A 20,332-nucleotide genomic window follows, 5' to 3' on the forward strand; every position below is an offset into this window, starting at 1 on the left:
TTTTTTTTTTTTTTTTTTTTTTTTTTTTTTTTTTTTTTTTTTTTTTTTTTTTTTTTTTTTTTACGTCGTGGTTACCCTCGTTCTTTAAACGGAGCTATCTTGAATAGTTTAGCTAAAGCGAGTCTCAATGACCTGATTTTAGGCAAGCTCGCACGGGCCCCGCAGGGATTCGCAGCTCGACTTACCCTACGTCGCGAGACATGCATATGATAATTATGTGCGCATATTTTAATTGGTGCGATCATACCAGCACTAATGCACCGGATCCCATCAGAACTCCGCAGTTAAGCGTGCTTGGGCGAGAGTAGTACTAGGATGGGTGACCTCCTGGGAAGTCCTCGTATTGCACCTCTTTTTTTTTTTTTTTTTTTTACGTCGTGCTTACCCTCGTTCTTTAAACGGAGCTATCTAGCATACTTTAGCTAAAGCGAGTCTCAATGACCAGATCTTTGGCAAGCTCGCACGGGCCCCGCAGGGATTCGCAGCTCGACTAAACCTACGTCGCGAAACATGCATATGATAATTATGTGCGCATATTTTAATAGGTGCGATCATACCAGCACTAATGCATCGGATCCCATCAGAACTCTGCAGTTAAGTGTGCTTGGGCGAGAGTAGTACTAGGATGGGTGACCTCCTGGGAAGTCCTCGTGTTGCACCTCCTTTTTTTTTTTTTTTTTTTTTTTTTTTTTTTTTTTTTTTTTTACGTCGTGGTTACCCTCGTTCTTTAAACGGAGCTATCTTGAATAGTTTAGCTAAAGCGAGTCTCAATGACCTGATTTTAGGCAAGCTCGCACGGGCCCCGCAGGGATTCGCAGCTCGACTTACCCTACGTCGCGAGACATGCATATGATAATTATGTGCGCATATTTTAATAGGTGCGATCATACCAGCACTAATGAACCGGATCCCATCAGAACTCCGCAGTTAAGCGTGCTTGGGCGAGAGTAGTACTAGGATGGGTGATCTCCTGGGAAGTCCTCGTGTTGCACCTCTTTTTTTTTTTTTTTTTTTACGTCGTGCTTACCCTCGTTCTTTAAACGGCGCTATCTTGAATAGTTTTGCTAAAGCGAGTCTCAATGACCTGATTTTAGGCAAGCTCGCACGGGCCCTGTAGGGATTCGCAGCTCGACTTACCCTACGTCGCAAGACATGCATATGATAATTATGTGCGCATATTATAATAGGTGCGATCATACCAGCACTAATGCACCGGATCCCATCAGAACTCCGCAGTTAAGCGTGCTTGGGCGAGAGTAGTACTAGGATGGGTGACCTCCTGGGAAGTCCTCGTGTTGCACCTCTTTTTTTTTTTTTTTTTCTTACGTCGTGCTTACCCTCGTTCTTTAAACGGCGCTATCTCGCATAGTTTAGCTAAAGCGAGTCTCAATGACCAGATCTTTGGCAAGCTCGCACGGGCCCCGCAGGGATTCGCAGCTCGACTTACCCTACGTCGCGAGACATGCATATGATAATTATGTGCGCATATTTTAATAGGTGCGATCATACCAGCACTAATGAACCGGATCCCATCAGAACTCCGCAGTTAAGCGTGCTTGGGCGAGAGTAGTACTAGGATGGGTGACCTCCTGGGAAGTCCTCGTGTTGCACCTCTTTTTTTTTTTTTTTTTTTTTTTTTTTTTTTTTTTTTTTTTTTTTTTTTTTTTTTTTTTTTTTTACGTCGTGCCTACCCTCGTTCTTTAAACGGCACTATCTTGAATAGTTTAGCTAAAGCGAGTCTCAATGACCTCATTTTAGGCAAGCTCGCACGGGCCCCGCAGGGATTCGCAGCTCGACTTACCTTACGTCGCAAGACATGCATATGATAATAATGTGCGCATATTATAATAGGTGCGATCATACCAGTACTAATGCACCGGATCCCATCAGAACTCCGCAGTTAAGCGTGCTTGGGCGAGAGTTGTACTAGGATGGGTGACCTCCTGGGAAGTCCTCGTGTTGCACCTCTTTTTTTTTTTTTTTTTTTTTTTTTTTTTTTTTTTTTTTACGTCGTGCTTACCCTCGTTCTTTAAACGGCGCTATCTTGAATAGTTTAGCTAAAGCGAGTCTCAATGACCTCATTTTAGGCAAGCTCGCACGGGCCCGCAGGGATTCGCAGCTCGACTTACCCTACGTCGCGAGACATGCATATGATAATTATGTGCGCATATTTTAATAGGTGCGATCATACCAGCACTAATGCACCGGATCCCATCAGAACTCCGCAGTTAAGCGCGCTTGGGCGAGAGTAGTACTAGGATGGGTGACCTCCTGGGAAGTCATCGTGTTGCACCTTCTTTTTTTTTTTTTTTTTTTTTTTTTTTTTTTTTTTTACGTCGTGCTTACCCTCGTTCTTTAAACGGCGCTATCTCGCATAGTTTAGCTAAAGCGAGTCTCAATGACCTGATCTTAGGCAAGCTCGCATGGGCCCCGCAGGGATTCGCAGCTCGACTTACCCTACGTCGCGAGACATGCATATGATAATTATGTGCGCATATTTTAATAGGTGCGATCATACCAGCACTAATGCACCGGATCCCATCAGAACTCCGCAGTTAAGCGTCCTTGGGCCAGAGTAGTACTAGGATGGGTGACCTCCGCAGTTAAGCGTGCTTGGGCGAGAGTAGTACTAAGATGGGTGACCTCCTGGGAAGTCCTCGTGTTGCACCTCTTTTTTTTTTTTTTTTTTTTACGTCGTGCTTACCCTCGTTCTTTAAACGGCGCTATCTAGCATACTTTAGCTAAAGCGAGTCTCAATGACCAGATCTTTGGCAAGCTCGCACGGGCCCCTCAGGGATTCGCAGCTCGACTTACCCTACGTCGCGAGACATGCATATGATAATTATGTGCGCATATTTTAATAGGTGCGATCATACCAGCACTAATGCACCGGATCCCATCAGAACTCCGCAGTTAAGCGTCCTTGGGCCAGAGTAGTACTAGGATGGGTGACCTCCGCAGTTAAGCGTCCTTGGGCCAGAGTAGTACTCGGATGGGTGACCTCCTGGGAAGTCCTCGTGTTGCACCTCTTTTTTTTTTTTTTTTACGTCGTGCTTACCCTCGTTCTTTAAACGGCGCTATCTTGAATAGTTTAGCTAAAGCGAGTCTCAATGACCTGATTTTAGACAAGCTCGCACGGGCCCCGCAGGGATTCGCAGCTCGACTTACCCTACGTCACGAGACATGCATATGATAATTATGTGCGCATATTTTAATAGGTGCGATCATACCAGCACTAATGAACCGGATCCCATCAGAACTCCGCAGTTAAGCGTCCTTGGGCCAGAGTAGTACTAGGATGGGTGACCTCCTGGGAAGTCCTCGTGTTGCACTTCTTTTTTTTTTTTTTTTTTTTTTTTACGTCGTGCTTACCCTCGTTCTTTAAATCTTGCATAGTTTAGCTAAAGCGAGTCTCAATGACCTGATTTTAGGCAAGCTCCCACGGGCCCCGCAGGGATTCACAACTCGACTTACACTACGTCGCGAGACATGCATATGATAATTATGTGCGCACATTTTAATAGGTGCGATCATACCAGCACTAATGTACTGGATCCCATCAGAACTCCGCAGTTAAGCGTGCTTGGGCGAGAGTAGTACTAGGATGGGTGACCTCCTGGAAAGTCCTCGTATTGCACCTCTTTTTTTTTTTTTTTTTTACGTCGTGCTTACCCTCGTTCTTTAAACGGCGCTATCTTGCATAGTTTAGCTAAAGCGAGTTTCAATGACCTGATTTTAGGCAAGTTCCCACAGGTCCCGCAGGTATTCGCAGCTCGACTTACCCTACGTCGCGAGACATGCATATGATAATTATGTGCGCATATTATAATAGGTGCGATCATACCAGCACTAATGCACCGGATCCCATCAGAACTCCGCAGTTAAGCGTGCTTGGGCGAGAGTATTACTAGGATGGGTGACCTCCTGGGAAGTCCTCGTGTTGCACCTCTTCTTTTTTTTTTTTTTTTTTTACGTCGTGGTTACCCTCGTTCTTTAAACGGAGCTATCTTGAATAGTTTAGCTAAAGCGAGTCTCAATGACCTGATTTTAGGCAAGCTCGCACGGGCCCCGCAGGGATTCGCAGCTCGACTTACCCTACGTCGCGAGACATGCATATGATAATTATGTGCGCATATTTTAATAGGTGCGATCATACCAGCACTAATGCACCGGATCCCATCAGAACTCCGCAGTTAAGCGTGCTTGGGCGAGAGTAGTACTAGGATGGGTGACCTCTTGGGAAGTCCTCGTGTTGCACCTCTTTTTTTTTTTTTTTTTTTACGTCGTGCTTACCCTCGTTCTTTAAACGGCGCTATCTAGCATACTTTAGCTAAAGCGAGTCTCAATGACCAGATCTTTGGCAAGCTCGCACGGGCCCCGCAGGGATTCGCAGCTCGACTAAACCTACGTCGCGAGACATGCATATGATAATTATGTGCGCATATTTTAATAGGTGCGATCATACCAGCACTAATGCATCGGATCCCATCAGAACTCTGCAGTTAAGTGTGCTTGGGCGAGAGTAGTACTAGGATGGGTGACCTCCTGGGAAGTCCTCGTGTTGCACCTCTTTTTTCTTTTTTTTTTTTTTTTTTTTTTTTTTTTTTTACGTCGTGGTTACCCTCGTTCTTTAAACGGAGCTATCTTGAATAGTTTAGCTAAAGCGAGTCTCAATGACCTGATTTTAGGCAAGCTCGCACGGGCCCCGCAGGGATTCGCAGCTCGACTTACCCTACGTCGCGAGACATGCATATGATAATTATGTGCGCATATTTTAATAGGTGCGATCATACCAGCACTAATGCACCGGATCCCATCAGAACTCCGCAGTTAAGCGTGCTTGGGCGAGAGTAGTACTAGGATGGGTGACCTCTTGGGAAGTCCTCGTGTTGCACCTCTTTTTTTTTTTTTTTTTTTACGTCGTGCTTACCCTCGTTCTTTAAACGGCGCTATCTAGCATACTTTAGCTAAAGCGAGTCTCAATGACCAGATCTTTGGCAAGCTCGCACGGGCCCCGCAGGGATTCGCAGCTCGACTAAACCTACGTCGCGAGACATGCATATGATAATTATGTGCGCATATTTTAATAGGTGCGATCATACCAGCACTAATGCACCGGATCCCATCAGAACTCCGCAGTTAAGCGTGCTTGGGCGAGAGTAGTACTAGGATGGGTGACCTCCTGAGAAGTCCTCGTGTTGCACCTCTTTTTTTTTTTTTTTTTTTTACGTCGTGCTTACCCTCGTTCTTTAAACGGCGCTATCTAGCATACTTTAGCTAAAGCGAGTCTCAATGACCAGATCTTTGGCAAGCTCGCACGGGCCCCGCAGGGATTCGCAGCTCGACTAAACCTACGTCGCGAGACATGCATATGATAATTATGTGCGCATATTTTAATAGGTGCGATCATACCAGCACTAATGCATCGGATCCCATCAGAACTCTGCAGTTAAGTGTGCTTGGGCGAGAGTAGTACTAGGATGGGTGACCTCCTGGGAAGTCCTCGTGTTGCACCTCTTTTTTTTTTTTTTTTTTTTTTTTTTTTTTTTTTTTTTTTTTTTTTTTTTTTTTTTTTTACGTCGTGGTTACCCTCGTTCTTTAAACGGAGCTATCTTGAATAGTTTAGCTAAAGCGAGTCTCAATGACCTGATTTTAGGCAAGCTCACACGGGCACCGCAGGGATTCGCAGCTCGACTTACCCTACGTCGCGAGACATGCATATGATAATTATGTGCGCATATTTTAATAGGTGCGATCATACCAGCACTAATGAACCGGATCCCATCAGAACTCCGCAGTTAAGCGTGCTTGGGCGAGAGTAGTACTAGGATGGGTGAGTTCCTGGGAAGTCCTCGTGTTGCACCTCTTTTTTTTTTTTTTTTTTTACGTCGTGCTTACCCTCGTTCTTTAAACGGCGCTATCTTGAATAGTTTTGCTAAAGCGAGTCTCAATGACCTGATTTTAGGCAAGCTCGCACGGGCCCTGTAGGGATTCGCAGCTCGACTTACCCTACGTCGCGAGACATGCATATGATAATTATGTGCGCATATTTTAATAGGTGCGATCATACCAGTACTAATGCACCGGATCCCATCAGAACTCCGCAGTTAAGCGTGCTTGGGCGAGAGTTGTACTAGGATGGGTGACCTCCTGGGAAGTCCTCGTGTTGCACCTCTTTTTTTTTTTTTTTTTTTTTTTTTTTTTTTTTTTTTTACGTCGTGCTTACCCTCGTTCTTTAAACGGCGCTATCTTGAATAGTTTAGCTAAAGCGAGTCTCAATGACCTCATTTTAGGCAAGCTCGCACGGGCCCGCAGGGATTCGCAGCTCGACTTACCCTACGTCGCGAGACATGCATATGATAATTATGTGCGCATATTTTAATAGGTGCGATCATACCAGCACTAATGCACCGGATCCCATCAGAACTCCGCAGTTAAGCGCGCTTGGGCGAGAGTAGTACTAGGATGGGTGACCTCCTGGGAAGTCATCGTGTTGCACCTTCTTTTTTTTTTTTTTTTTTTTTTTTTTTTTTTTTTTACGTCGTGCTTACCCTCGTTCTTTAAACGGCGCTATCTCGCATAGTTTAGCTAAAGCGAGTCTCAATGACCTGATCTTAGGCAAGCTCGCATGGGCCCCGCAGGGATTCGCAGCTCGACTTACCCTACGTCGCGAGACATGCATATGATAATTATGTGCGCATATTTTAATAGGTGCGATCATACCAGCACTAATGCACCGGATCCCATCAGAACTCCGCAGTTAAGCGTCCTTGGGCCAGAGTAGTACTAGGATGGGTGACCTCCGCAGTTAAGCGTGCTTGGGCGAGAGTAGTACTAAGATGGGTGACCTCCTGGGAAGTCCTCGTGTTGCACCTCTTTTTTTTTTTTTTTTTTTTACGTCGTGCTTACCCTCGTTCTTTAAACGGCGCTATCTAGCATACTTTAGCTAAAGCGAGTCTCAATGACCAGATCTTTGGCAAGCTCGCACGGGCCCCTCAGGGATTCGCAGCTCGACTTACCCTACGTCGCGAGACATGCATATGATAATTATGTGCGCATATTTTAATAGGTGCGATCATACCAGCACTAATGCACCGGATCCCATCAGAACTCCGCAGTTAAGCGTCCTTGGGCCAGAGTAGTACTAGGATGGGTGACCTCCGCAGTTAAGCGTCCTTGGGCCAGAGTAGTACTCGGATGGGTGACCTCCTGGGAAGTCCTCGTGTTGCACCTCTTTTTTTTTTTTTTTTACGTCGTGCTTACCCTCGTTCTTTAAACGGCGCTATCTTGAATAGTTTAGCTAAAGCGAGTCTCAATGACCTGATTTTAGACAAGCTCGCACGGGCCCCGCAGGGATTCGCAGCTCGACTTACCCTACGTCACGAGACATGCATATGATAATTATGTGCGCATATTTTAATAGGTGCGATCATACCAGCACTAATGAACCGGATCCCATCAGAACTCCGCAGTTAAGCGTCCTTGGGCCAGAGTAGTACTAGGATGGGTGACCTCCTGGGAAGTCCTCGTGTTGCACTTCTTTTTTTTTTTTTTTTTTTTTTTTACGTCGTGCTTACCCTCGTTCTTTAAATCTTGCATAGTTTAGCTAAAGCGAGTCTCAATGACCTGATTTTAGGCAAGCTCCCACGGGCCCCGCAGGGATTCACAACTCGACTTACACTACGTCGCGAGACATGCATATGATAATTATGTGCGCACATTTTAATAGGTGCGATCATACCAGCACTAATGTACTGGATCCCATCAGAACTCCGCAGTTAAGCGTGCTTGGGCGAGAGTAGTACTAGGATGGGTGACCTCCTGGAAAGTCCTCGTATTGCACCTCTTTTTTTTTTTTTTTTTTACGTCGTGCTTACCCTCGTTCTTTAAACGGCGCTATCTTGCATAGTTTAGCTAAAGCGAGTTTCAATGACCTGATTTTAGGCAAGTTCCCACAGGTCCCGCAGGTATTCGCAGCTCGACTTACCCTACGTCGCGAGACATGCATATGATAATTATGTGCGCATATTATAATAGGTGCGATCATACCAGCACTAATGCACCGGATCCCATCAGAACTCCGCAGTTAAGCGTGCTTGGGCGAGAGTATTACTAGGATGGGTGACCTCCTGGGAAGTCCTCGTGTTGCACCTCTTCTTTTTTTTTTTTTTTTTTTACGTCGTGGTTACCCTCGTTCTTTAAACGGAGCTATCTTGAATAGTTTAGCTAAAGCGAGTCTCAATGACCTGATTTTAGGCAAGCTCGCACGGGCCCCGCAGGGATTCGCAGCTCGACTTACCCTACGTCGCGAGACATGCATATGATAATTATGTGCGCATATTTTAATAGGTGCGATCATACCAGCACTAATGCACCGGATCCCATCAGAACTCCGCAGTTAAGCGTGCTTGGGCGAGAGTAGTACTAGGATGGGTGACCTCTTGGGAAGTCCTCGTGTTGCACCTCTTTTTTTTTTTTTTTTTTTACGTCGTGCTTACCCTCGTTCTTTAAACGGCGCTATCTAGCATACTTTAGCTAAAGCGAGTCTCAATGACCAGATCTTTGGCAAGCTCGCACGGGCCCCGCAGGGATTCGCAGCTCGACTAAACCTACGTCGCGAGACATGCATATGATAATTATGTGCGCATATTTTAATAGGTGCGATCATACCAGCACTAATGCATCGGATCCCATCAGAACTCTGCAGTTAAGTGTGCTTGGGCGAGAGTAGTACTAGGATGGGTGACCTCCTGGGAAGTCCTCGTGTTGCACCTCTTTTTTCTTTTTTTTTTTTTTTTTTTTTTTTTTTTACGTCGTGGTTACCCTCGTTCTTTAAACGGAGCTATCTTGAATAGTTTAGCTAAAGCGAGTCTCAATGACCTGATTTTAGGCAAGCTCGCACGGGCCCCGCAGGGATTCGCAGCTCGACTTACCCTACGTCGCGAGACATGCATATGATAATTATGTGCGCATATTTTAATAGGTGCGATCATACCAGCACTAATGCACCGGATCCCATCAGAACTCCGCAGTTAAGCGTGCTTGGGCGAGAGTAGTACTAGGATGGGTGACCTCTTGGGAAGTCCTCGTGTTGCACCTCTTTTTTTTTTTTTTTTTTTACGTCGTGCTTACCCTCGTTCTTTAAACGGCGCTATCTAGCATACTTTAGCTAAAGCGAGTCTCAATGACCAGATCTTTGGCAAGCTCGCACGGGCCCCGCAGGGATTCGCAGCTCGACTAAACCTACGTCGCGAGACATGCATATGATAATTATGTGCGCATATTTTAATAGGTGCGATCATACCAGCACTAATGCACCGGATCCCATCAGAACTCCGCAGTTAAGCGTGCTTGGGCGAGAGTAGTACTAGGATGGGTGACCTCCTGAGAAGTCCTCGTGTTGCACCTCTTTTTTTTTTTTTTTTTTTACGTCGTGCTTACCCTCGTTCTTTAAACGGCGCTATCTAGCATACTTTAGCTAAAGCGAGTCTCAATGACCAGATCTTTGGCAAGCTCGCACGGGCCCCGCAGGGATTCGCAGCTCGACTAAACCTACGTCGCGAGACATGCATATGATAATTATGTGCGCATATTTTAATAGGTGCGATCATACCAGCACTAATGCATCGGATCCCATCAGAACTCTGCAGTTAAGTGTGCTTGGGCGAGAGTAGTACTAGGATGGGTGACCTCCTGGGAAGTCCTCGTGTTGCACCTCTTTTTTTTTTTTTTTTTTTTTTTTTTTTTTTTTTTTTTTTACGTCGTGGTTACCCTCGTTCTTTAAACGGAGCTATCTTGAATAGTTTAGCTAAAGCGAGTCTCAATGACCTGATTTTAGGCAAGCTCACACGGGCACCGCAGGGATTCGCAGCTCGACTTACCCTACGTCGCGAGACATGCATATGATAATTATGTGCGCATATTTTAATAGGTGCGATCATACCAGCACTAATGAACCGGATCCCATCAGAACTCCGCAGTTAAGCGTGCTTGGGCGAGAGTAGTACTAGGATGGGTGAGTTCCTGGGAAGTCCTCGTGTTGCACCTCTTTTTTTTTTTTTTTTTTTACGTCGTGCTTACCCTCGTTCTTTAAACGGCGCTATCTTGAATAGTTTTGCTAAAGCGAGTCTCAATGACCTGATTTTAGGCAAGCTCGCACGGGCCCTGTAGGGATTCGCAGCTCGACTTACCCTACGTCGCAAGACATGCATATGATAATTATGTGCGCATATTATAATAGGTGCGATCATACCAGCACTAATGCACCGGATCCCATCAGAACTCCGCAGTTAAGCATGCTTGGGCGAGAGTAGTACTAGGATGGGTGACCTCCTGGGAAGTCCTCGTGTTGAACCTCTTTTTTTTTTTTTTTTTTTTTTTTTTTTTTTTTTTTTTTTACGTCGTGGTTACCCTCGTTCTTTAAACGGAGCTATCTTGAATAGTTTAGCTAAAGCGAGTCTCAATGACCTCATTTTAGGCAAGCTCGCACGGGCCCCGCAGGGATTCGCAGCTCGACTTACCCTACGTCGCGAGACATGCATATGATAATTATGTGCGCATATTTTAATAGGTGCGATCATACCAGCACTAATGAACCGGATCCCATCAGAACTCCGCAGTTAAGCGTGCTTGGGCGAGAGTAGTACTAGGATGGGTGACCTCCTGGGAAGTCCTCGTGTTGCACCTCTTTTTTTTTTTTTTTTTTTTTTTACGTCGTGCTTACCCTCGTTCTTTAAACGGCGCTATCTCGCATAGTTTAGCTAAAGCGAGTCTCAATGACCAGATCTTTGGCAAGCTCGCACGGGCCCCGCAGGGATTCGCAGCTCGACTTACCCAACGTCGCGAGACATGCATATGATAATTATGTGCGCATATTTTAATAGGTGCGATCATACCAGCACTAATGAACCGGATCCCATCAGAACTCCGCAGTTAAGCGTGCTTGGGCGAGAGTAGTACTAGGATGGGTGACCTCCTGGGAAGTCCTCGTGTTGCACCTCTTTTTTTTTTTTTTTTTTTACGTCGTGCTTACCCTCGTTCTTTAAACGGCGCTATCTTGAATAGTTTTGCTAAAGCGAGTCTCAATGACCTGATTTTAGGCAAGCTCGCACGGGCCCTGTAGGGATTCGCAGCTCGACTTACCCTACGTCGCAAGACATGCATATGATAATTATGTGCGCATATTATAGTAGGTGCGATCATACCAGCACTAATGCACCGGATCCCATCAGAACTCCGCAGTTAAGCGTGCTTGGGCGAGAGTAGTACTAGGATGGGTGACCTCCTGCGAAGTCCTCGTGTTGCACTTCTTTTTTTTTTTTTTTTTTTTTTTTTTTTTTTTTTTTTTTTTTTTTTTACGTCGTGGTTACCCTCGTTCTTTAAACGGAGCTATCTTGAATAGTTTAGCTAAAGCGAGTCTCAATGACCTGATTTTAAGCAAGCTCGCACGGGCCCCGCAGGGATTCGCAGCTCGACTTACCCTACGTCGCGAGACATGCATATGATAATTATGTGCGCATTTTTTAATAGGTGCGATCATACCAGCACTAATGCACCGGATCCAATCAGAACTCCGCAGTTAAGCGTGCTTGGGCGAGAGTAGTACTAGGATGGGTGACCTCCTGGGAAGTCATCGTGTTGCACCTCTTTTTTTTTTTTTTTTTTTACGTCGTGCTTACCCTCGTTCTTTAAACGGCGCTATCTAGCATACTTTAGCTAAAGCGAGTCTCAATGACCAGATCTTTGGCAAGCTCGCACGGGCCCCGCAGGGATTCGCAGCTCGACTAAACCTACGTCGCGAGACATGCATATGATAATTATGTGCGCATATTTTAATAGGTGCGATCATACCAGCACTAATGCATCGGATCCCATCAGAACTCTGCAGTTAAGTGTGCTTGGGCGAGAGTAGTACTAGGATGGGTGACCTCCTGGGAAGTCCTCGTGTTGCACCTCTTTTTTTTTTTTTTTTTTTTTTTTTTTTTTTTTTTTTTTTTTTTTTTTTTTTACGTCGTGGTTACCCTCGTTCTTTAAACGGAGCTATCTTGAATAGTTTAGCTAAAGCGATTCTCAATGACCTGATTTTAGTCAAGCTCGCACGGGCCCCGCAGGGATTCGCAGCTCGACTTACCCTACGTCGCGAGACATGCATATGATAATTATGTGCGCATATTTTAATAGGTGCGATCATACCAGCACTAATGCATCGGATCCCATCAGAACTCTGCAGTTAAGTGTGCTTGGGCGAGAGTAGTACTAGGATGGGTGACCTCCTGGGAAGTCCTCGTGTTGCACCTCTTTTTTCTTTTTTTTTTTTTTTTTTTTTTTTTTTTTTTACGTCGTGGTTACCCTCGTTCTTTAAACGGAGCTATCTTGAATAGTTTAGCTAAAGCGAGTCTCAATGACCTGATTTTAGGCAAGCTCGCACGGGCCCCGCAGGGATTCGCAGCTCGACTTACCCTACGTCGCGAGACATGCATATGATAATTATGTGCGCATATTTTAATAGGTGCGATCATACCAGCACTAATGCACCGGATCCCATCAGAACTCCGCAGTTAAGCGTGCTTGGGCGAGAGTAGTACTAGGATGGGTGACCTCTTGGGAAGTCCTCGTGTTGCACCTCTTTTTTTTTTTTTTTTTTACGTCGTGCTTACCCTCGTTCTTTAAACGGCGCTATCTAGCATCCTTTAGCTAAAGCGAGTCTCAATGACCAGATCTTTGGCAAGCTCGCACGGGCCCCGCAGGGATTCGCAGCTCGACTAAACCTACGTCGCGAGACATGCATATGATAATTATGTGCGCATATTTTAATAGGTGCGATCATACCAGCACTAATGCACCGGATCCCATCAGAACTCCGCAGTTAAGCGTGCTTGGGCGAGAGTAGTACTAGGATGGGTGACCTCCTGGGAAGTCCTCGTGTTGCACCTCTTTTTTTTTTTTTTTTTTTACGTCGTGCTTACCCTCGTTCTTTAAACGGCGCTATCTAGCATACTTTAGCTAAAGCGAGTCTCAATGACCAGATCTTTGGCAAGCTCGCACGGGCCCCGCAGGGATTCGCAGCTCGACTAAACCTACGTCGCGAGACATGCATATGATAATTATGTGCGCATATTTTAATAGGTGCGATCATACCAGCACTAATGCATCGGATCCCATCAGAACTCTGCAGTTAAGTGTGCTTGGGCGAGAGTAGTACTAGGATGGGTGACCTCCTGGGAAGTCCTCGTGTTGCACCTCTTTTTTTTTTTTTTTTTTTTTTTTTTTTTTTTTTTTTTTTTTTTTTTTTACGTCGTGGTTACCCTCGTTCTTTAAACGGAGCTATCTTGAATAGTTTAGCTAAAGCGAGTCTCAATGACCTCATTTTAGGCAAGCTCGCACGGGCCCCGCAGGGATTCGCAGCTCGACTTACCCTACGTCGCGAGACATGCATATGATAATTATGTGCGCATATTTTAATAGGTGCGATCATACCAGCACTAATGAACCGGATCCCATCAGAACTCCGCAGTTAAGCGTGCTTGGGCGAGAGTAGTACTAGGATGGGTGACCTCCTGGGAAGTCCTCGTGTTGCACCTCTTTTTTTTTTTTTTTTTTTTTTTACGTCGTGCTTACCCTCGTTCTTTAAACGGCGCTATCTCGCATAGTTTAGCTAAAGCGAGTCTCAATGACCAGATCTTTGGCAAGCTCGCACGGGCCCCGCAGGGATTCGCAGCTCGACTTACCCAACGTCGCGAGACATGCATATGATAATTATGTGCGCATATTTTAATAGGTGCGATCATACCAGCACTAATGAACCGGATCCCATCAGAACTCCGCAGTTAAGCGTGCTTGGGCGAGAGTAGTACTAGGATGGGTGACCTCCTGGGAAGTCCTCGTGTTGCACCTCTTTTTTTTTTTTTTTTTTTACGTCGTGCTTACCCTCGTTCTTTAAACGGCGCTATCTTGAATAGTTTTGCTAAAGCGAGTCTCAATGACCTGATTTTAGGCAAGCTCGCACGGGCCCTGTAGGGATTCGCAGCTCGACTTACCCTACGTCGCAAGACATGCATATGATAATTATGTGCGCATATTATAGTAGGTGCGATCATACCAGCACTAATGCACCGGATCCCATCAGAACTCCGCAGTTAAGCGTGCTTGGGCGAGAGTAGTACTAGGATGGGTGACCTCCTGCGAAGTCCTCGTGTTGCACTTCTTTTTTTTTTTTTTTTTTTTTTTTTTTTTTTTTTTTTTTTTTTACGTCGTGGTTACCCTCGTTCTTTAAACGGAGCTATCTTGAATAGTTTAGCTAAAGCGAGTCTCAATGACCTGATTTTAAGCAAGCTCGCACGGGCCCCGCAGGGATTCGCAGCTCGACTTACCCTACGTCGCGAGACATGCATATGATAATTATGTGCGCATTTTTTAATAGGTGCGATCATACCAGCACTAATGCACCGGATCCAATCAGAACTCCGCAGTTAAGCGTGCTTGGGCGAGAGTAGTACTAGGATGGGTGACCTCCTGGGAAGTCATCGTGTTGCACCTCTTTTTTTTTTTTTTTTTTTTACGTCGTGCTTACCCTCGTTCTTTAAACGGCGCTATCTAGCATACTTTAGCTAAAGCGAGTCTCAATGACCAGATCTTTGGCAAGCTCGCACGGGCCCCGCAGGGATTCGCAGCTCGACTAAACCTACGTCGCGAGACATGCATATGATAATTATGTGCGCATATTTTAATAGGTGCGATCATACCAGCACTAATGCATCGGATCCCATCAGAACTCTGCAGTTAAGTGTGCTTGGGCGAGAGTAGTACTAGGATGGGTGACCTCCTGGGAAGTCCTCGTGTTGCACCTCTTTTTTTTTTTTTTTTTTTTTTTTTTTTTTTTTTTTTTTTTTTTTTTTTTTTTTTTTTTTACGTCGTGGTTACCCTCGTTCTTTAAACGGAGCTATCTTGAATAGTTTAGCTAAAGCGAGTCTCAATGACCTGATTTTAGGCAAGCTCGCACGGGCCCCGCAGGGATTCGCAGCTCGACTTACCCTACGTCGCGAGACATGCATATGATAATTATGTGCGCATATTTTAATAGGTGCGATCATACCAGCACTAATGCATCGGATCCCATCAGAACTCTGCAGTTAAGTGTGCTTGGGCGAGAGTAGTACTAGGATGGGTGACCTCCTGGGAAGTCCTCGTGTTGCACCTCTTTTTTCTTTTTTTTTTTTTTTTTTTTTTTTTTTTTTTTTTTTACGTCGTGGTTACCCTCGTTCTTTAAACGGAGCTATCTTGAATAGTTTAGCTAAAGCGAGTCTCAATGACCTGATTTTAGGCAAGCTCGCACGGGCCCCGCAGGGATTCGCAGCTCGACTTACCCTACGTCGCGAGACATGCATATGATAATTATGTGCGCATATTTTAATAGGTGCGATCATACCAGCACTAATGCACCGGATCCCATCAGAACTCCGCAGTTAAGCGTGCTTGGGCGAGAGTAGTACTAGGATGGGTGACCTCTTGGGAAGTCCTCGTGTTGCACCTCTTTTTTTTTTTTTTTTTTTACGTCGTGCTTACCCTCGTTCTTTAAACGGCGCTATCTAGCATACTTTAGCTAAAGCGAGTCTCAATGACCAGATCTTTGGCAAGCTCGCACGGGCCCCGCAGGGATTCGCAGCTCGACTAAACCTACGTCGCGAGACATGCATATGATAATTATGTGCGCATATTTTAATAGGTGCGATCATACCAGCACTAATGCACCGGATCCCATCAGAACTCCGCAGTTAAGCGTGCTTGGGCGAGAGTAGTACTAGGATGGGTGACCTCCTGGGAAGTCCTCGTGTTGCACCTCTTTTTTTTTTTTTTTTTTTACGTCGTGCTTACCCTCGTTCTTTAAACGGCGCTATCTAGCATACTTTAGCTAAAGCGAGTCTCAATGACCAGATCTTTGGCAAGCTCGCACGGGCCCCGCAGGGATTCGCAGCTCGACTAAACCTACGTCGCGAGACATGCATATGATAATTATGTGCGCATATTTTAATAGGTGCGATCATACCAGCACTAATGCATCGGATCCCATCAGAACTCTGCAGTTAAGTGTGCTTGGGCGAGAGTAGTACTAGGATGGGTGACCTCCTGGGAAGTCCTCGTGTTGCACCTCTTTTTTTTTTTTTTTTTTTTTTTTTTTTTTTTTTACGTCGTGGTTACCCTCGTTCTTTAAACGGAGCTATCTTGAATAGTTTAGCTAAAGCGAGTCTCAATGACCTGATTTTAGGCAAGCTCACACGGGCACCGCAGGGATTCGCAGCTCGACTTACCCTACGTCGCGAGACATGCATATGATAATTATGTGCGCATATTTTAATAGGTGCGATCATACCAGCACTAATGAACCAGATCCCATCAGAACTCCGCAGTTAAGCGTGCTTGGGCGAGAGTAGTACTAGGATGGGTGACCTCCTGGGAAGTCATCGTGTTGCACCTCTTTTTTTTTTTTTTTTTTTACGTCGTGCTTACCCTCGTTCTTTAAACGGCGCTATCTAGCATACTTTAGCTAAAGCGAGTCTCAATGACCAGATCTTTGGCAAGCTCGCACGGGCCCCGCAGGGATTCGCAGCTCGACTAAACCTACGTCGCGAGACATGCATATGATAATTATGTGCGCATATTTTAATAGGTGCGATCATACCAGCACTAATGCATCGGATCCCATCAGAACTCTGCAGTTAAGTGTGCTTGGGCGAGAGTAGTACTAGGATGGGTGACCTCCTGGGAAGTCCTCGTGTTGCACCTCTTTTTTTTTTTTTTTTTTTTTTTTTTTTTTTTTTTTTTTTTTTTTTTTTTTTTTTTTTTTTTTTTTACGTCGTGGTTACCCTCGTTCTTTAAACGGAGCTATCTTGAATAGTTTAGCTAAAGCGAGTCTCAATGACCTCATTTTAGGCAAGCTCGCACGGGCCCCGCAGGGATTCGCAGCTCGACTTACCCTACGTCGCGAGACATGCATATGATAATTATGTGCGCATATTTTAATAGGTGCGATCATACCAGCACTAATGAACCGGATCCCATCAGAACTCCGCAGTTAAGCGTGCTTGGGCGAGAGTAGTACTAGGATGGGTGACCTCCTGGGAAGTCCTCGTGTTGCACCTCTTTTTTTTTTTTTTTTTTTTTTTTTACGTCGTGCTTACCCTCGTTCTTTAAACGGCGCTATCTCGCATAGTTTAGCTAAAGCGAGTCTCAATGACCAGATCTTTGGCAAGCTCGCACGGGCCCCGCAGGGATTCGCAGCTCGACTTACCCAACGTCGCGAGACATGCATATGATAATTATGTGCGCATATTTTAATAGGTGCGATCATACCAGCACTAATGAACCGGATCCCATCAGAACTCCGCAGTTAAGCGTGCTTGGGCGAGAGTAGTACTAGGATGGGTGACCTCCTGGGAAGTCCTCGTGTTGCACCTCTTTTTTTTTTTTTTTTTTTTTACGTCGTGCTTACCCTCGTTCTTTAAACGGCGCTATCTTGAATAGTTTTGCTAAAGCGAGTCTCAATGACCTGATTTTAGGCAAGCTCGCACGGGCCCTGTAGGGATTCGCAGCTCGACTTACCCTACGTCGCAAGACATGCATATGATAATTATGTGCGCATATTATAGTAGGTGCGATCATACCAGCACTAATGCACCGGATCCCATCAGAACTCCGCAGTTAAGCGTGCTTGGGCGAGAGTAGTACTAGGATGGGTGACCTCCTGCGAAGTCCTCGTGTTGCACTTCTTTTTTTTTTTTTTTTTTTTTTTTTTTTTTTTTTTTTTTTTTTTTTTTTTTTTTTTTTTTACGTCGTGGTTACCCTCGTTCTTTAAACGGAGCTATCTTGAATAGTTTAGCTAAAGCGAGTCTCAATGACCTGATTTTAAGCAAGCTCGCACGGGCCCCGCAGGGATTCGCAGCTCGACTTACCCTACGTCGCGAGACATGCATATGATAATTATGTGCGCATTTTTTAATAGGTGCGATCATACCAGCACTAATGCACCGGATCCAATCAGAACTCCGCAGTTAAGCGTGCTTGGGCGAGAGTAGTACTAGGATGGGTGACCTCCTGGGAAGTCATCGTGTTGCACCTCTTTTTTTTTTTTTTTTTTTACGTCGTGCTTACCCTCGTTCTTTAAACGGCGCTATCTAGCATACTTTAGCTAAAGCGAGTCTCAATGACCAGATCTTTGGCAAGCTCGCACGGGCCCCGCAGGGATTCGCAGCTCGACTAAACCTACGTCGCGAGACATGCATATGATAATTATGTGCGCATATTTTAATAGGTGCGATCATACCAGCACTAATGCATCGGATCCCATCAGAACTCTGCAGTTAAGTGTGCTTCGGCGAGAGTAGTACTAGGATGGGTGACCTCCTGGGAAGTCCTCGTGTTGCACCTCTTTTTTTTTTTTTTTTTTTTTTTTTTTTTTTTTTTTTTTTTTACGTCGTGGTTACCCTCGTTCTTTAAACGGAGCTATCTTGAATAGTTTAGCTAAAGCGAGTCTCAATGACCTGATTTTAGGCAAGCTCGCACGGGCCCCGCAGGGATTCGCAGCTCGACTTACCCTACGTCGCGAGACATGCATATGATAATTATGTGCGCATATTTTAATAGGTGCGATCATACCAGCACTAATGAACCGGATCCCATCAGAACTCCGCAGTTAAGCGTGCTTGGGCGAGAGTAGTACTAGGATGGGTGACCTCCTGGGAAGTCCTCGTGTTGCACCTCTTTTTTTTTTTTTTTTTTTTTTACGTCGTGCTTACCCTCGTTCTTTAAACGGCGCTATCTTGAATAGTTTTGCTAAAGCGAGTCTCAATGACCTGATTTTAGGCAAGCTCGCACGGGCCCTGTAGGGATTCGCAGCTCGACTTACCCTACGTCGCAAGACATGCATATGATAATTATGTGCGCATATTATAATAGGTGCGATCATACCAGCACTAATGCACCGGATCCCATCAGAACTCCGCAGTGAAGCGTGCTTGGGCGAGAGTAGTACTAGGATGGGTGACCTCCTGGGAAGTCCTCGTGTTGCACCTCTTTTTTTTTTTTTTTTACGTCGTGGTTACCCTCGTTCTTTAAACGGAGCTATCTTGAATAGTTTAGCTAAAGCGAGTCTCAATGACCTCATTTTAGGCAAGCTCGCACGGGCCCCGCAGGGATTCGCAGCTCGACTTACCCTACGTCGCGAGACATGCATATGATAATTATGTGCGCATATTTTAATAGGTGCGATCATACCAGCACTAATGAACTGGATCCCATCAGAACTCCGCAGTTAAGCGTGCTTGGGCGAGAGTAGTACTAGGATGGGTGACCTCCTGGGAAGTCCTCGTGTTGCACCTCTTTTTTTTTTTTTTTTTTTTACGTCGTGCTTACCCTCGTTCTTTAAACGGCGCTATCTCGCATAGTTTAGCTAAAGCGAGTCTCAATGACCAGATCTTTGGCAAGCTCGCACGGGCCCCGCAGGGATTCGCAGCTCGACTTACCCTACGTCGCGAGACATGCATATGATAATTATGTGCGCATATTTTAATAGGTGCGATCATACCAGCACTAATGCATCGGATCCCATCAGAACTCTGCAGTTAAGCGTGCTTGGGCGAGAGTAGTACTAGAATGGGTGACCTCCTGGGAAGTCCTCGTGTTGCACCTTCTTTTTTTTTTTTTTTTTACGTCGTGCTTACCCTCGTTTTTTAAACGGCGCTATCTTGAATAGTTTTACTAAAGCGAGTCTCAATGACCTGATTTTAGGCAAGCTCGCACGGGCCCTGCAGGGATTCGCAGCTCGACTTACCCTACGTCGCAAGACATGCATATGATAATTATGTGCGCATATTATAATAGGTGCGATCATACCAGCACTAATGAACCGGATCCCATCAGAACTCCGCAGTTAAGCGTGCTTGGGCGAGAGTAGTACTAGGATGGGTGACCTCCTGGGAAGTCCTCGTGTTGCACCTCTTTTTTTTTTTTTTTTTTTTTTACGTCGTGCTTACCCTCGTTCTTTAAACGGCGCTATCTTGAATAGTTTTGCTAAAGCGAGTCTCAATGACCTGATTTTAGGCAAGCTCGCACGGGCCCTGTAGGGATTCGCAGCTCGACTTAACCTACGTCGCAAGACATGCATATGATAATTATGTGCGCATATTATAATAGGTGCGATCATACCAGCACTAATGCACCGGATCCCATCAGAACTCCGCAGTTAAGCGTGCTTGGGCGAGAGTAGTACTAGGATGCGTGACCTCCTGGGAAGTCCTCGTGTTGCACTTCTTTTTTTTTTTTTTTTTTTTTTACGTCGTGG

At 45.4% G+C, this 20,332-nt stretch overlaps 54 non-coding genes and 9 pseudogenes across 54 annotated transcripts; all 63 read left to right on the forward strand.

Moving 5' to 3' along the window:
* Positions 1-233: 233 nt before the first annotated feature.
* LOC148560215 (5S ribosomal RNA) lies at positions 234-352 on the forward strand. The gene has a single exon (XR_015889146.1). It is a non-coding gene; the product is annotated as a 5S ribosomal RNA (ribosomal RNA).
* Positions 353-543: 191 nt separating this feature from the next.
* On the forward strand, positions 544-662 carry LOC148560216 (5S ribosomal RNA). The gene has a single exon (XR_015890894.1). It is a non-coding gene; the product is annotated as a 5S ribosomal RNA (ribosomal RNA).
* Positions 663-876: 214 nt separating this feature from the next.
* Positions 877-995, forward strand: LOC148560217 (5S ribosomal RNA). The gene has a single exon (XR_015890753.1). It is a non-coding gene; the product is annotated as a 5S ribosomal RNA (ribosomal RNA).
* Positions 996-1,185: 190 nt separating this feature from the next.
* Positions 1,186-1,304, forward strand: LOC148560218 (5S ribosomal RNA). Its single transcript, XR_015888503.1, has one exon. It is a non-coding gene; the product is annotated as a 5S ribosomal RNA (ribosomal RNA).
* A 191-nt stretch (positions 1,305-1,495) lies between these two features.
* LOC148560219 (5S ribosomal RNA) lies at positions 1,496-1,614 on the forward strand. Its single transcript, XR_015889835.1, has one exon. It is a non-coding gene; the product is annotated as a 5S ribosomal RNA (ribosomal RNA).
* A 235-nt stretch (positions 1,615-1,849) lies between these two features.
* On the forward strand, positions 1,850-1,968 carry LOC148560220 (5S ribosomal RNA). The gene has a single exon (XR_015889965.1). It is a non-coding gene; the product is annotated as a 5S ribosomal RNA (ribosomal RNA).
* A 209-nt stretch (positions 1,969-2,177) lies between these two features.
* On the forward strand, positions 2,178-2,296 carry LOC148560221 (5S ribosomal RNA). The gene has a single exon (XR_015890654.1). It is a non-coding gene; the product is annotated as a 5S ribosomal RNA (ribosomal RNA).
* A 208-nt stretch (positions 2,297-2,504) lies between these two features.
* Positions 2,505-2,671, forward strand: LOC148560222 (5S ribosomal RNA; annotated as a pseudogene).
* A 191-nt stretch (positions 2,672-2,862) lies between these two features.
* LOC148560223 (5S ribosomal RNA) lies at positions 2,863-3,029 on the forward strand (annotated as a pseudogene).
* Positions 3,030-3,216: 187 nt separating this feature from the next.
* LOC148560224 (5S ribosomal RNA) lies at positions 3,217-3,335 on the forward strand (annotated as a pseudogene).
* A 187-nt stretch (positions 3,336-3,522) lies between these two features.
* Positions 3,523-3,641, forward strand: LOC148560225 (5S ribosomal RNA). Its single transcript, XR_015891143.1, has one exon. It is a non-coding gene; the product is annotated as a 5S ribosomal RNA (ribosomal RNA).
* Positions 3,642-3,830: 189 nt separating this feature from the next.
* LOC148560226 (5S ribosomal RNA) lies at positions 3,831-3,949 on the forward strand. The gene has a single exon (XR_015890278.1). It is a non-coding gene; the product is annotated as a 5S ribosomal RNA (ribosomal RNA).
* A 193-nt stretch (positions 3,950-4,142) lies between these two features.
* Positions 4,143-4,261, forward strand: LOC148560227 (5S ribosomal RNA). The gene has a single exon (XR_015888686.1). It is a non-coding gene; the product is annotated as a 5S ribosomal RNA (ribosomal RNA).
* Positions 4,262-4,451: 190 nt separating this feature from the next.
* LOC148560228 (5S ribosomal RNA) lies at positions 4,452-4,570 on the forward strand. The gene has a single exon (XR_015890895.1). It is a non-coding gene; the product is annotated as a 5S ribosomal RNA (ribosomal RNA).
* A 209-nt stretch (positions 4,571-4,779) lies between these two features.
* Positions 4,780-4,898, forward strand: LOC148560229 (5S ribosomal RNA). Its single transcript, XR_015888687.1, has one exon. It is a non-coding gene; the product is annotated as a 5S ribosomal RNA (ribosomal RNA).
* A 190-nt stretch (positions 4,899-5,088) lies between these two features.
* LOC148560230 (5S ribosomal RNA) lies at positions 5,089-5,207 on the forward strand. Its single transcript, XR_015888722.1, has one exon. It is a non-coding gene; the product is annotated as a 5S ribosomal RNA (ribosomal RNA).
* Positions 5,208-5,398: 191 nt separating this feature from the next.
* Positions 5,399-5,517, forward strand: LOC148560231 (5S ribosomal RNA). Its single transcript, XR_015890896.1, has one exon. It is a non-coding gene; the product is annotated as a 5S ribosomal RNA (ribosomal RNA).
* Positions 5,518-5,747: 230 nt separating this feature from the next.
* Positions 5,748-5,866, forward strand: LOC148560232 (5S ribosomal RNA; annotated as a pseudogene).
* A 190-nt stretch (positions 5,867-6,056) lies between these two features.
* LOC148560233 (5S ribosomal RNA) lies at positions 6,057-6,175 on the forward strand. Its single transcript, XR_015889966.1, has one exon. It is a non-coding gene; the product is annotated as a 5S ribosomal RNA (ribosomal RNA).
* Positions 6,176-6,383: 208 nt separating this feature from the next.
* On the forward strand, positions 6,384-6,502 carry LOC148560234 (5S ribosomal RNA). The gene has a single exon (XR_015890655.1). It is a non-coding gene; the product is annotated as a 5S ribosomal RNA (ribosomal RNA).
* A 207-nt stretch (positions 6,503-6,709) lies between these two features.
* LOC148560235 (5S ribosomal RNA) lies at positions 6,710-6,876 on the forward strand (annotated as a pseudogene).
* Positions 6,877-7,067: 191 nt separating this feature from the next.
* Positions 7,068-7,234, forward strand: LOC148560236 (5S ribosomal RNA; annotated as a pseudogene).
* Positions 7,235-7,421: 187 nt separating this feature from the next.
* Positions 7,422-7,540, forward strand: LOC148560237 (5S ribosomal RNA; annotated as a pseudogene).
* Positions 7,541-7,727: 187 nt separating this feature from the next.
* On the forward strand, positions 7,728-7,846 carry LOC148560238 (5S ribosomal RNA). The gene has a single exon (XR_015891144.1). It is a non-coding gene; the product is annotated as a 5S ribosomal RNA (ribosomal RNA).
* Positions 7,847-8,035: 189 nt separating this feature from the next.
* On the forward strand, positions 8,036-8,154 carry LOC148560239 (5S ribosomal RNA). The gene has a single exon (XR_015890279.1). It is a non-coding gene; the product is annotated as a 5S ribosomal RNA (ribosomal RNA).
* Positions 8,155-8,347: 193 nt separating this feature from the next.
* LOC148560240 (5S ribosomal RNA) lies at positions 8,348-8,466 on the forward strand. The gene has a single exon (XR_015888688.1). It is a non-coding gene; the product is annotated as a 5S ribosomal RNA (ribosomal RNA).
* Positions 8,467-8,656: 190 nt separating this feature from the next.
* LOC148560241 (5S ribosomal RNA) lies at positions 8,657-8,775 on the forward strand. The gene has a single exon (XR_015890898.1). It is a non-coding gene; the product is annotated as a 5S ribosomal RNA (ribosomal RNA).
* A 206-nt stretch (positions 8,776-8,981) lies between these two features.
* On the forward strand, positions 8,982-9,100 carry LOC148560242 (5S ribosomal RNA). Its single transcript, XR_015888689.1, has one exon. It is a non-coding gene; the product is annotated as a 5S ribosomal RNA (ribosomal RNA).
* A 190-nt stretch (positions 9,101-9,290) lies between these two features.
* LOC148560243 (5S ribosomal RNA) lies at positions 9,291-9,409 on the forward strand. Its single transcript, XR_015888723.1, has one exon. It is a non-coding gene; the product is annotated as a 5S ribosomal RNA (ribosomal RNA).
* Positions 9,410-9,599: 190 nt separating this feature from the next.
* Positions 9,600-9,718, forward strand: LOC148560244 (5S ribosomal RNA). Its single transcript, XR_015890899.1, has one exon. It is a non-coding gene; the product is annotated as a 5S ribosomal RNA (ribosomal RNA).
* Positions 9,719-9,929: 211 nt separating this feature from the next.
* Positions 9,930-10,048, forward strand: LOC148560245 (5S ribosomal RNA; annotated as a pseudogene).
* A 190-nt stretch (positions 10,049-10,238) lies between these two features.
* On the forward strand, positions 10,239-10,357 carry LOC148560246 (5S ribosomal RNA). Its single transcript, XR_015891312.1, has one exon. It is a non-coding gene; the product is annotated as a 5S ribosomal RNA (ribosomal RNA).
* Positions 10,358-10,568: 211 nt separating this feature from the next.
* On the forward strand, positions 10,569-10,687 carry LOC148560247 (5S ribosomal RNA). The gene has a single exon (XR_015889836.1). It is a non-coding gene; the product is annotated as a 5S ribosomal RNA (ribosomal RNA).
* Positions 10,688-10,881: 194 nt separating this feature from the next.
* On the forward strand, positions 10,882-11,000 carry LOC148560248 (5S ribosomal RNA). Its single transcript, XR_015889837.1, has one exon. It is a non-coding gene; the product is annotated as a 5S ribosomal RNA (ribosomal RNA).
* Positions 11,001-11,190: 190 nt separating this feature from the next.
* Positions 11,191-11,309, forward strand: LOC148560249 (5S ribosomal RNA). The gene has a single exon (XR_015889439.1). It is a non-coding gene; the product is annotated as a 5S ribosomal RNA (ribosomal RNA).
* Positions 11,310-11,527: 218 nt separating this feature from the next.
* Positions 11,528-11,646, forward strand: LOC148560250 (5S ribosomal RNA). The gene has a single exon (XR_015890959.1). It is a non-coding gene; the product is annotated as a 5S ribosomal RNA (ribosomal RNA).
* A 190-nt stretch (positions 11,647-11,836) lies between these two features.
* Positions 11,837-11,955, forward strand: LOC148560251 (5S ribosomal RNA). Its single transcript, XR_015890900.1, has one exon. It is a non-coding gene; the product is annotated as a 5S ribosomal RNA (ribosomal RNA).
* A 223-nt stretch (positions 11,956-12,178) lies between these two features.
* Positions 12,179-12,297, forward strand: LOC148560252 (5S ribosomal RNA). Its single transcript, XR_015890901.1, has one exon. It is a non-coding gene; the product is annotated as a 5S ribosomal RNA (ribosomal RNA).
* Positions 12,298-12,506: 209 nt separating this feature from the next.
* Positions 12,507-12,625, forward strand: LOC148560253 (5S ribosomal RNA). The gene has a single exon (XR_015888690.1). It is a non-coding gene; the product is annotated as a 5S ribosomal RNA (ribosomal RNA).
* A 189-nt stretch (positions 12,626-12,814) lies between these two features.
* On the forward strand, positions 12,815-12,933 carry LOC148560254 (5S ribosomal RNA). Its single transcript, XR_015888504.1, has one exon. It is a non-coding gene; the product is annotated as a 5S ribosomal RNA (ribosomal RNA).
* Positions 12,934-13,123: 190 nt separating this feature from the next.
* LOC148560255 (5S ribosomal RNA) lies at positions 13,124-13,242 on the forward strand. The gene has a single exon (XR_015890902.1). It is a non-coding gene; the product is annotated as a 5S ribosomal RNA (ribosomal RNA).
* Positions 13,243-13,462: 220 nt separating this feature from the next.
* On the forward strand, positions 13,463-13,581 carry LOC148560256 (5S ribosomal RNA). The gene has a single exon (XR_015889838.1). It is a non-coding gene; the product is annotated as a 5S ribosomal RNA (ribosomal RNA).
* A 194-nt stretch (positions 13,582-13,775) lies between these two features.
* LOC148560257 (5S ribosomal RNA) lies at positions 13,776-13,894 on the forward strand. The gene has a single exon (XR_015889839.1). It is a non-coding gene; the product is annotated as a 5S ribosomal RNA (ribosomal RNA).
* A 190-nt stretch (positions 13,895-14,084) lies between these two features.
* LOC148560258 (5S ribosomal RNA) lies at positions 14,085-14,203 on the forward strand. Its single transcript, XR_015889441.1, has one exon. It is a non-coding gene; the product is annotated as a 5S ribosomal RNA (ribosomal RNA).
* Positions 14,204-14,417: 214 nt separating this feature from the next.
* LOC148560259 (5S ribosomal RNA) lies at positions 14,418-14,536 on the forward strand. Its single transcript, XR_015890960.1, has one exon. It is a non-coding gene; the product is annotated as a 5S ribosomal RNA (ribosomal RNA).
* Positions 14,537-14,727: 191 nt separating this feature from the next.
* LOC148560260 (5S ribosomal RNA) lies at positions 14,728-14,846 on the forward strand. The gene has a single exon (XR_015890903.1). It is a non-coding gene; the product is annotated as a 5S ribosomal RNA (ribosomal RNA).
* A 231-nt stretch (positions 14,847-15,077) lies between these two features.
* On the forward strand, positions 15,078-15,196 carry LOC148560261 (5S ribosomal RNA). Its single transcript, XR_015890904.1, has one exon. It is a non-coding gene; the product is annotated as a 5S ribosomal RNA (ribosomal RNA).
* Positions 15,197-15,410: 214 nt separating this feature from the next.
* On the forward strand, positions 15,411-15,529 carry LOC148560262 (5S ribosomal RNA). Its single transcript, XR_015888691.1, has one exon. It is a non-coding gene; the product is annotated as a 5S ribosomal RNA (ribosomal RNA).
* Positions 15,530-15,719: 190 nt separating this feature from the next.
* Positions 15,720-15,838, forward strand: LOC148560263 (5S ribosomal RNA). Its single transcript, XR_015888505.1, has one exon. It is a non-coding gene; the product is annotated as a 5S ribosomal RNA (ribosomal RNA).
* A 190-nt stretch (positions 15,839-16,028) lies between these two features.
* On the forward strand, positions 16,029-16,147 carry LOC148560264 (5S ribosomal RNA). The gene has a single exon (XR_015890905.1). It is a non-coding gene; the product is annotated as a 5S ribosomal RNA (ribosomal RNA).
* Positions 16,148-16,352: 205 nt separating this feature from the next.
* On the forward strand, positions 16,353-16,471 carry LOC148560265 (5S ribosomal RNA). The gene has a single exon (XR_015891506.1). It is a non-coding gene; the product is annotated as a 5S ribosomal RNA (ribosomal RNA).
* A 190-nt stretch (positions 16,472-16,661) lies between these two features.
* LOC148560266 (5S ribosomal RNA) lies at positions 16,662-16,780 on the forward strand. The gene has a single exon (XR_015890906.1). It is a non-coding gene; the product is annotated as a 5S ribosomal RNA (ribosomal RNA).
* Positions 16,781-17,017: 237 nt separating this feature from the next.
* On the forward strand, positions 17,018-17,136 carry LOC148560267 (5S ribosomal RNA). Its single transcript, XR_015889841.1, has one exon. It is a non-coding gene; the product is annotated as a 5S ribosomal RNA (ribosomal RNA).
* Positions 17,137-17,332: 196 nt separating this feature from the next.
* On the forward strand, positions 17,333-17,451 carry LOC148560268 (5S ribosomal RNA). Its single transcript, XR_015889842.1, has one exon. It is a non-coding gene; the product is annotated as a 5S ribosomal RNA (ribosomal RNA).
* Positions 17,452-17,643: 192 nt separating this feature from the next.
* Positions 17,644-17,762, forward strand: LOC148560269 (5S ribosomal RNA). Its single transcript, XR_015889442.1, has one exon. It is a non-coding gene; the product is annotated as a 5S ribosomal RNA (ribosomal RNA).
* A 231-nt stretch (positions 17,763-17,993) lies between these two features.
* On the forward strand, positions 17,994-18,112 carry LOC148560270 (5S ribosomal RNA). The gene has a single exon (XR_015890961.1). It is a non-coding gene; the product is annotated as a 5S ribosomal RNA (ribosomal RNA).
* Positions 18,113-18,302: 190 nt separating this feature from the next.
* On the forward strand, positions 18,303-18,421 carry LOC148560271 (5S ribosomal RNA; annotated as a pseudogene).
* A 213-nt stretch (positions 18,422-18,634) lies between these two features.
* On the forward strand, positions 18,635-18,753 carry LOC148560272 (5S ribosomal RNA). The gene has a single exon (XR_015889843.1). It is a non-coding gene; the product is annotated as a 5S ribosomal RNA (ribosomal RNA).
* A 193-nt stretch (positions 18,754-18,946) lies between these two features.
* On the forward strand, positions 18,947-19,065 carry LOC148560273 (5S ribosomal RNA). Its single transcript, XR_015888922.1, has one exon. It is a non-coding gene; the product is annotated as a 5S ribosomal RNA (ribosomal RNA).
* A 187-nt stretch (positions 19,066-19,252) lies between these two features.
* LOC148560274 (5S ribosomal RNA) lies at positions 19,253-19,371 on the forward strand. Its single transcript, XR_015890722.1, has one exon. It is a non-coding gene; the product is annotated as a 5S ribosomal RNA (ribosomal RNA).
* A 191-nt stretch (positions 19,372-19,562) lies between these two features.
* LOC148560275 (5S ribosomal RNA) lies at positions 19,563-19,681 on the forward strand. The gene has a single exon (XR_015890879.1). It is a non-coding gene; the product is annotated as a 5S ribosomal RNA (ribosomal RNA).
* A 189-nt stretch (positions 19,682-19,870) lies between these two features.
* LOC148560276 (5S ribosomal RNA) lies at positions 19,871-19,989 on the forward strand. Its single transcript, XR_015889844.1, has one exon. It is a non-coding gene; the product is annotated as a 5S ribosomal RNA (ribosomal RNA).
* Positions 19,990-20,182: 193 nt separating this feature from the next.
* LOC148560277 (5S ribosomal RNA) lies at positions 20,183-20,301 on the forward strand. The gene has a single exon (XR_015890817.1). It is a non-coding gene; the product is annotated as a 5S ribosomal RNA (ribosomal RNA).
* The last annotated feature ends 31 nt before the right edge of the window (positions 20,302-20,332 follow it).

The sequence above is a fragment of the Arachis ipaensis genome, chromosome B6 (assembly GCF_059453495.1).
Source record: "Arachis ipaensis isolate K30076 ecotype BB chromosome B6, ASM5945349v1, whole genome shotgun sequence".
NCBI classification, from domain to species: Eukaryota; Viridiplantae; Streptophyta; class Magnoliopsida; order Fabales; family Fabaceae; genus Arachis; species Arachis ipaensis.